Raw genomic sequence first — 9,722 nt, forward strand, 5'->3', positions numbered from 1 at the left:
ACTTTTACAATTCCATTAATTTCACTTTTAAAAAACACATTATTATCTTTCACCACACAATAATATCTCCTCTCTCTCAAATACAAATACAAACCGTGTCACACGAACACGCGTCCCCCCGCACAAAAACATCTTCTTTCAACTTATAATACACTGCTTTTCTCAATTTATTTACAAAATACATCTTTAAAATAAAACTTTACAAAAAAAATATCACAATTTACAAAAACTTTTACAATACCAACGTAATCACTAAATAATAATCATATATAATATTAATTCATACTTTCTTTCGCCATTAGTAGCCGAAAAACTTCGCATGAGGACAAACTAAGTAAGAAAAAACAAAACACGCGAGCGTTTAGAATTTACACTCACTCATCACTTTCACATGATCAATTTAAAAGCTAAAGCGAAAATCCACTTGCGCACCAGCTAGCGTTTTAAAGGACATATAACCAAATATTAATCACTTAAAAACGACTAGCCAGCACGATAAGTGCCGGGAATCCACTAATGAATAGTGCAGCCTGCTATTTAAGGGGCAGTAAGTCTGGCAGAACTTAATGAAAAGTGCAAAAAAAAAAAAAAAAGTCTTATTAAAAATGTGTGTGTGAATAAATAAGTAAATTGCGTGAGGTAGGAAATGTAAGGTTTTAGTCTAATGTTAGGTGGTCGCTTACGGCTACATCACGTTGCAAACACCGGCCCTCGCCCGATCACCGCAGTTAAGCAACGTCCAGCTTGGTTAGTACTTAGATGGTTGACCGCTTCGGAATATCAAGTGCTAAGGATGTATTTTCTTTTCCTTATCCAAAACAACTACACGATGACTTGTAAAACGTTCCTATTATCTTTGAAAATTCATTGAAAGAAAATATAGTTTTCAGCATTGTGTGATTACTCTCATGATTGCTATATTTAAGTGATTTGAATTTTATTCCAAATACACAGGCTTCAAGTAGAAGCGTTAAAAGTAAGTCTGAGCTCCGGCTGTGGATGCGGGGAGCGAACGCTGACATTTGTTAGAATTAAAGAAAAAGTTGAACTAATTAGATTTTCCAATGAAAAACAATAACATTTTTTGAATTTATCAAAAAAAAAAAAAAAAAGAAAAAGAGAAATGCTTACAGCACCTGGTATTCCCAAGCGGTCACCCATCTAAGTACTGACCAGGCTCTACGTTGCTTAACTTCGGTGATCGGACGAGAACCGGTGTTTTCAACGTGATATGGCCGTAAACAGAAATTAAACATTATCTTAACTATACAAACAAAACTTTACTTCCTCCTTTACTCTATTTACTTTAACACACTTTTCGATAATTAAACTTTACTTTTACAATTCCATTAATTTCACTTTTAAAAAACACATTATTATCTTTCAACACACTACAAAACAATAATATCTCCTCTCTCTCAAATACAAATACAAACCGTGTCACACGAACACGCGTCCCCCCGCACAAAAACATCTTCTTTCAACTTATAATACACTGCTTTTCTCAATTTATTTACAAAATACATCTTTAAAATAAAACTTTACAAAAAAAAATATCACAATTTACAAAAACTTTTACAATACCAACGTAATCACTAAATAATAATCATATATAATATTAATTCATACTTTCTTTCGCCATTAGTAGCCGAAAAACTTCGCATGAGGACAAACTAAGTAAGAAAAAACAAAACACGCGAGCGTTTAGAATTTACACTCACTGATCACTTTCACATGATCAATTTAAAAGCTAAAGCGAAAATCCACTTGCGCACCAGCTAGCGTTTTAAAGGACATATAACCAAATATTAATCACTTAAAAACGACTAGCCAGCACGATAAGTGCCGGGAATCCACTAATGAATAGTGCAGCCTGCTATTTAAGGGGCAGTAAGTCTGGCAGAACTTAATGAAAAGTGCAAAAAAAAAAAAAAAAAAAAGTCTTATTAAAAATGTGTGTGTGAATAAATAAGTAAATTGCGTGAGGTAGGAAATGTAAGGTTCTAGTCTAATGTTAGGTGGTCGCTTACGGCTACATCACGTTGCAAACACCGGCCCTCGCCCGATCACCGCAGTTAAGCAACGTCCAGCTTGGTTAGTACTTAGATGGTTGACCGGCGCTTCTTCGGAATATCAGGTGCTGTAACGATGTATTTTCTTTTCCTTATCCAAACAACAACACGATGACTTGTAAAAAAACGTTCCTATTATCTTTGAAAATTCATTGAAAGAAAATATAGTTTTCAGCATTGTGTGATTACTCTCATGATTGCTATATTTAAGTGATTTGAATTTTATTCCAAATACACAGGCTTCAAGTAGAAGCGTTAAAAGTAAGTCTCCGGCTGTGGATGCGGGGAGCGAACGCTGACATTTGTTAGAATTAAAGAAAAAGTTGAACTAATTAGATTTTCCAATGAAAAACAATAACATTTTTTGAATTTATCAAAAAAAAAAAAAAAAAAAAGAAAAAGAGAAATGCTTACAGCACCTGGTATTCCCAAGCGGTCACCCATCTAAGTACTGACCAGGCTCTACGTTGCTTAACTTCGGTGATCGGACGAGAACCGGTGTTTTCAACGTGATATGGCCGTAAACAAAAATTAAACATTATCTTAACTATACAAACAAAACTTTACTTCCTCCTTTACTCTATTTACTTTACAACACTTTTCGCTAATTAAACTTTACTTTTACAATTACATTAATTTCACTTTTAAAAAACACATTATTATCTTTCACCACACTACAAAACAATAATATCTCCTCTCTCTCAAATACAAATACAAACCGTGTCACACGAACACGCGTCCCCCCGCACAAAAACATCTTCTTTCAACTTATAATACACTGCTTTTCTCAATTTATTTACAAAATACATCTTTAAAATAAAACTTTACAAAACAAAATATCACAATTTACAAAAACTTTTACAATACCAACGTAATCACTAAATAATAATCATATATAATATTAATTCATACTTTCTTTCGCCATTAGTAGCCGAAAAACTTCGCATGAGGACAAACTAAGTAAGAAAAAACAAAACACGCGAGCGTTTAGAATTTACACTCAGTCATCACTTATACATGATCAATTTAAAAGCTAAAGCGAAAATCCACTTGCGCACCAGCTAGCGTTTTAAAGGACATATAACCAAATATTAATCACTTAAAAACGACTAGCCAGCACGATAAGTGCCGGGAATCCACTAATGAATAGTGCAGCCTGCTATTTAAGGGGCAGTAAGTCTGGCAGAACTTAATGAAAAGTGCAAAAAAAAAAAAAAAAAAAAAGTCTTATTAAAAATGTGTGTGTGAATAAATAAGTAAATTGCGTGAGGTAGGAAATGTAAGGTTCTAGTCTAATGTTAGGTGGTCGCTTACGGCTACATCACGTTGCAAACACCGGCCCTCGCCCGATCACCGCAGTTAAGCAACGTCCAGCTTGGTTAGTACTTAGATGGTTGACCGGCGCTTCTTCGGAATATCAGGTGCTGTAACGATGTATTTTCTTTTCCTTATCCAAACAACAACACGATGACTTGTAAAAAAACGTTCCTATTATCTTTGAAAATTCATTGAAAGAAAATATAGTTTTCAGCATTGTGTGATTACTCTCATGATTGCTATATTTAAGTGATTTGAATTTTATTCCAAATACACAGGCTTCAAGTAGAAGCGTTAAAAGTAAGTCTCCGGCTGTGGATGCGGGGAGCGAACGCTGACATTTGTTAGAATTAAAGAAAAAGTTGAACTAATTAGATTTTCCAATGAAAAACAATAACATTTTTTGAATTTATCAAAAAAAAAAAAAAAAAAAAAAAAGAAAAAGAGAAATGCTTACAGCACCTGGTATTCCCAAGCGGTCACCCATCTAAGTGCTGACCAGGCTCTACGTTGCTTAACTTCGGTGATCGGACGAGAACCGGTGTTTTCAACGTGATATGGCCGTAAACAAAAATTAAACATTATCTTAACTATACAAACAAAACTTTACTTCCTCCTTTACTCTATTTACTTTACAACACTTTTCGCTAATTAAACTTTACTTTTACAATTCCATTAATTTCACTTTTAAAAAACACATTATTATCTTTCACCACACTACAAAACAATAATATCTCCTCTCTCTCAAATACAAATACAAACCGTGTCACACGAACACGCGTCCCCCCGCACAAAAACATCTTCTTTCAACTTATAATACACTGCTTTTCTCAATTTATTTACAAAATACATCTTTAAAATAAAACTTTACAAAAAAAAATATCACAATTTACAAAAACTTTTACAATACCAACGTAATCACTAAATAATAATCATATATAATATTAATTCATACTTTCTTTCGCCATTAGTAGCCGAAAAACTTCGCATGAGGACAAACTAAGTAAGAAAAAACAAAACACGCGAGCGTTTAGAATTTACACTCACTCATCACTTTCACATGATCAATTTAAAAGCTAAAGCGAAAATCCACTTGCGCACCAGCTAGCGTTTTAAAGGACATATAACCAAATATTAATCACTTAAAAACGACTAGCCAGCACGATAAGTGCCGGGAATCCACTAATGAATAGTGCAGCCTGCTATTTAAGGGGCAGTAAGTCTGGCAGAACTTAATGAAAAGTGCAAAAAAAAAAAAAAAAAAAAAAAGTCTTATTAAAAATGTGTGTGTGAATAAATAAGTAAATTGCGTGAGGTAGGAAATGTAAGGTTCTAGTCTAATGTTAGGTGGTCGCTTACGGCTACATCACGTTGCAAACACCGGCCCTCGCCCGATCACCGCAGTTAAGCAACGTCCAGCTTGGTTAGTACTTAGATGGTTGACCGGCGCTTCTTCGGAATATCAGGTGCTGTAACGATGTATTTTCTTTTCCTTATCCAAACAACAACACGATGACTTGTAAAAAAACGTTCCTATTATCTTTGAAAATTCATTGAAAGAAAATATAGTTTTCAGCATTGTGTGATTACTCTCATGATTGCTATATTTAAGTGATTTGAATTTTATTCCAAATACACAGGCTTCAAGTAGAAGCGTTAAAAGTAAGTCTCCGGCTGTGGATGCGGGGAGCGAACGCTGACATTTGTTAGAATTAAAGAAAAAGTTGAACTAATTAGATTTTCCAATGAAAAACAATAACATTTTTTGAATTTATCAAAAAAAAAAAAAAAAAAAAAAGAAAAAGAGAAATGCTTACAGCACCTGGTATTCCCAAGCGGTCACCCATCTAAGTACTGACCAGGCTCTACGTTGCTTAACTTCGGTGATCGGACGAGAACCGGTGTTTTCAACGTGATATGGCCGTAAACGAAAGATAAACACCATTTTAACTATACAAACAAAACTTTACTTCCTTTAATCTATTTACTTTACAACACTTTTCGATAATTAAAATTTACTTTTACAATTACATTAATTTCACTTTTAAAAAACACCTTATTATCTTTCAACACACTACAAAACAATAATATCTCCTTTCTCTCAAATACAAATACAAACGGTGTCACACCCACACGCGTACCCCCGCACAAAAACACCTTTCAACTTATACAGTACACTGCTTTTCTCAATTTATTTACAAAATACATCTTTAAAATAAAACTTTACAAAAAAAATATCACAATTTACAAAAACTTTTACAATACCAACGTAATCACTAAATAATAATCATATATAATATTAATTCATACTTTCTTTCGCCATTAGTAGCCGCAAAACTTCGCATCGGGACAAACTATGTAAGAAAAAACAAAACACGCAATCTTTTACAATTTACACTCACTGATCACTTTCACATGATCAATTTAAAAGCTAAAGCGAAAATCCACTTGCGCAACAGCTAGCGTTTTAAAGGACATATAACCAAATATTAATCCCTTAAAAACGACTAGACAGCACGATAAGTGGCGGGAATCGACTAATCAATAGTTCAGCCTGCTATTTAAGGGCCAGTAAGTCTGGCAGAACTTAATGAAAAGTGCAAAAAAAAAAAAGTCTTACTAAAAAAGTGTGTGTGAATAAATAAGTAAATTGCGTGAGGTAGGAAATGTAAGGTTCTAGTCTAATGTTAGGTGGTCGCTTACGGCTACATCACGTTGCAAACACCGGCCCTCGCCCGATCACCGCAGTTAAGCAACGTCCAGCTTGGTTAGTACTTAGATGGTTGACCGCTTCGGAATATCACTCAGCTGCTGTAAGGATGTATTTTCTTTTCCTTATCCAAACAAAAACACGAGGACTTGTAAAACGTTCCTAATATCTGGCTATCGTTATTTCATTGAAAGAAAATATAGTTTTCAGCATTGTGTGATTACTCTCATAATTGCTATATTTAAGCGATTTGAATTTTATTCCAAATACACAGGCTTCAAGTAGAAGCGTTAAAAGTAAGTCTCCGGCTGTGGATGCGGGCAGCGAACGCTGACATTTGTTAGAATTCAAGAAAAAGTTGAAATAATTAGATTTTCCAATGAAAAACAATAGAATTTTGTGAATTTATCCAAAAAATAAAAAAGAGAAATGCTTACAGCACCTGGTATTCCCAAGCGGTCACCCATCTAAGTACTGACCAGGCTCTACGTTGCTTAACTTCGGTGATCGGACGAGAACCGGTGTTTTCAACGTGATATGGCCGTAAACGAAAGATAAACACCATTTTAACTATACAAACAAAACTTTACTTCCTTTAATCTATTTACTTTACAACACTTTTCGATAATTAAAATTTACTTTTACAATTACATTAATTTCACTTTTAAAAAACACCTTATTATCTTTCAACACACTACAAAACAATAATATCTCCTTTCTCTCAAATACAAATACAAACGGTGTCACACCAACACGCGTCCCCCCGCACAAAAACACCTTCTTTCAACTTATACACTACAGTAGTACACTGCTTTTCTCAATTTATTTACAAAATACATCTTTAAAATAAAACTTTACAAAAAAAATATCACAATTTACAAAAACTTTTACAATACCAACGTAATCACTAAATAATAATCATATATAATATTAATTCATACTTTCTTTCGCCATTAGTAGCCGCAAAACTTCGCATCGGGACAAACTATGTAAGAAAAAACAAAACACGCAATCTTTTACAATTTACACTCACTGATCACTTTCACATGATCAATTTAAAAGCTAAAGCGAAAATCCACTTGCGCAACAGCTAGCGTTTTAAAGGACATATAACCAAATATTAATCCCTTAAAAACGACTAGACAGCACGATAAGTGGCGGGAATCGACTAATCAATAGTTCAGCCTGCTATTTAAGGGCCAGTAAGTCTGGCAGAACTTAATGAAAAGTGCAAAAAAAAAAAAAGTCTTACTAAAAAAGTGTGTGTGAATAAATAAGTAAATTGCGTGAGGTAGGAAATGTAAGGTTCTAGTCTAATGTTAGGTGGTCGCTTACGGCTACATCACGTTGCAAACACCGGCCCTCGCCCGATCACCGCAGTTAAGCAACCTCCAGCTTGGTTAGTACTTAGATGGTTGACCGCTTCGCTTCGGAATATCACTCAGCTGCTGTAAGGATGTATTTTCTTTTCCTTATCCAAACAAAAACACGAGGACTTGTAAAACGTTCCTAATATCTGGCTATCGTTATTTCATTGAAAGAAAATATAGTTTTCAGCATTGTGTGATTACTCTCATAATTGCTATATTTAAGCGATTTGAATTTTATTCCAAATACACAGGCTTCAAGTAGAAGCGTTAAAAGTAAGTCTCCGGCTGTGGATGCGGGGAGCGAACGCTGACATTTGTTAGAATTCAAGAAAAAGTTGAAATAATTAGATTTTCCAATGAAAAACAATAGAATTTTGTGAATTTATCCAAAAAATAAAAAAGAGAAATGCTTACAGCACCTGGTATTCCCAAGCGGTCACCCATCTAAGTACTGACCAGGCTCTACGTTGCTTAACTTCGGTGATCGGACGAGAACCGGTGTTTTCAACGTGATATGGCCGTAAACGAAACATAAACACCATTTTAACTATACAAACAAAACTTTACTTCCTTTAATCTATTTACTTTACAACACTTTTCGATAATTAAAATTTACTTTTACAATTACATTAATTTCACTTTTAAAAAACACCTTATTATCTTTCAACACACTACAAAACAATAATATCTCCTTTCTCTCAAATACAAATACAAACGGTGTCACACCAACACGCGTACACCCGCACAAAAACACCTTCTTTCAACTTATACACTACAGTAGTACACTGCTTTTCTCAATTTATTTACAAAATACATCTTTAAAATAAAACTTTACAAAAAAAAATATCACAATTTACAAAAACTTTTACAATACCAACGTAATCACTAAATAATAATCATATATAATATTAATTCATACTTTCTTTCGCCATTAGTAGCCGCAAAACTTTGCATCGGGACAAACTATGTAAGAAAAAACAAAACACGCAATCTTTTACAATTTACACTCACTAAATCACTTTCACATGATCAATTTAAAAGCTAAAGCGAAAATCCACTTGCGCAACAGCTAGCGTTTTAAAGGACATATAACCAAATATTAATCCCTTAAAAACGACTAGACAGCACGATAAGTGGCGGGAATCGACTAATCAATAGTTCAGCCTGCTATTTAAGGGCCAGTAAGTCTGGCAGAACTTAATGAAAAGTGCAAAAAAAAAAAAAGTCTTACTAAAAAAGTGTGTGTGAATAAATAAGTAAATTGCGTGAGGTAGGAAATGTAAGGTTCTAGTCTAATGTTAGGTGGTCGCTTACGGCTACATCACGTTGCAAACACCGGCCCTCGCCCGATCACCGCAGTTAAGCAACCTCCAGCTTGGTTAGTACTTAGATGGTTGACCGCTTCGGAATATCAAGTGCTAAGGATGTATTTTCTTTTCCTTATCCAAAACAACTACACGATGACTTGTAAAACGTTCCTATTATCTTTGAAAATTCATTGAAAGAAAATATAGTTTTCAGCATTGTGTGATTACTCTCATAATTGCTATATTTAAGCGATTTGAATTTTATTCCAAATACACAGGCTTCAAGTAGAAGCGTTAAAAGTAAGTCTCCGGCTGTGGATGCGGGCAGCGAACGCTGACATTTGTTAGAATTCAAGAAAAAGTTGAAATAATTAGATTTTCCAATGAAAAACAATAGAATTTTGTGAATTTATCCAAAAAATAAAAAAGAGAAATGCTTACAGCACCTGGTATTCCCAAGCGGTCACCCATCTAAGTACTGACCAGGCTCTACGTTGCTTAACTTCGGTGATCGGACGAGAACCGGTGTTTTCAACGTGATATGGCCGTAAACGAAACATAAACACCATTTTAACTATACAAACAAAACTTTACTTCCTTTAATCTATTTACTTTACAACACTTTTCGATAATTAAAATTTACTTTTACAATTACATTAATTTCACTTTTAAAAAACACCTTATTATCTTTCAACACACTACAAAACAATAATATCTCCTTTCTCTCAAATACAAATACAAACGGTGTCACACCCACACGCGTACCCCCGCACAAAAACACCTTCTTTCAACTTATACAGTACACTGCTTTTCTCAATTTATTTACAAAATACATCTTTAAAATAAAACTTTACAAAAAAAATATCACAATTTACAAAAACTTTTACAATACCAACGTAATCACTAAATAATAATCATATATAATATTAATTCATACTTTCTTTCG

General features: G+C 33.9%; 7 non-coding genes across 7 annotated transcripts; all 7 read right to left on the bottom strand.

Moving 5' to 3' along the window:
• Positions 1–1,124: 1,124 nt before the first annotated feature.
• Positions 1,125–1,243, bottom strand: LOC145273680 (5S ribosomal RNA). Its single transcript, XR_013866477.1, has one exon. It is a non-coding gene; the product is annotated as a 5S ribosomal RNA (ribosomal RNA).
• A 1,236-nt stretch (positions 1,244–2,479) lies between these two features.
• LOC145273682 (5S ribosomal RNA) lies at positions 2,480–2,598 on the bottom strand. Its single transcript, XR_013866478.1, has one exon. It is a non-coding gene; the product is annotated as a 5S ribosomal RNA (ribosomal RNA).
• A 1,241-nt stretch (positions 2,599–3,839) lies between these two features.
• Positions 3,840–3,958, bottom strand: LOC145273693 (5S ribosomal RNA). Its single transcript, XR_013866488.1, has one exon. It is a non-coding gene; the product is annotated as a 5S ribosomal RNA (ribosomal RNA).
• Positions 3,959–5,199: 1,241 nt separating this feature from the next.
• Positions 5,200–5,318, bottom strand: LOC145273684 (5S ribosomal RNA). The gene has a single exon (XR_013866480.1). It is a non-coding gene; the product is annotated as a 5S ribosomal RNA (ribosomal RNA).
• Positions 5,319–6,529: 1,211 nt separating this feature from the next.
• Positions 6,530–6,648, bottom strand: LOC145273685 (5S ribosomal RNA). The gene has a single exon (XR_013866481.1). It is a non-coding gene; the product is annotated as a 5S ribosomal RNA (ribosomal RNA).
• Positions 6,649–7,876: 1,228 nt separating this feature from the next.
• LOC145273686 (5S ribosomal RNA) lies at positions 7,877–7,995 on the bottom strand. Its single transcript, XR_013866482.1, has one exon. It is a non-coding gene; the product is annotated as a 5S ribosomal RNA (ribosomal RNA).
• A 1,215-nt stretch (positions 7,996–9,210) lies between these two features.
• Positions 9,211–9,329, bottom strand: LOC145273687 (5S ribosomal RNA). Its single transcript, XR_013866483.1, has one exon. It is a non-coding gene; the product is annotated as a 5S ribosomal RNA (ribosomal RNA).
• Between the last annotated feature and the right edge of the window lie 393 nt (positions 9,330–9,722).

This window comes from Euprymna scolopes, unplaced genomic scaffold (assembly GCF_053919585.1).
Source record: "Euprymna scolopes isolate OS-2025 unplaced genomic scaffold, ASM5391958v1 sca135, whole genome shotgun sequence".
Lineage (NCBI taxonomy): Eukaryota > Metazoa > Mollusca > Cephalopoda > Sepiida > Sepiolidae > Euprymna > Euprymna scolopes.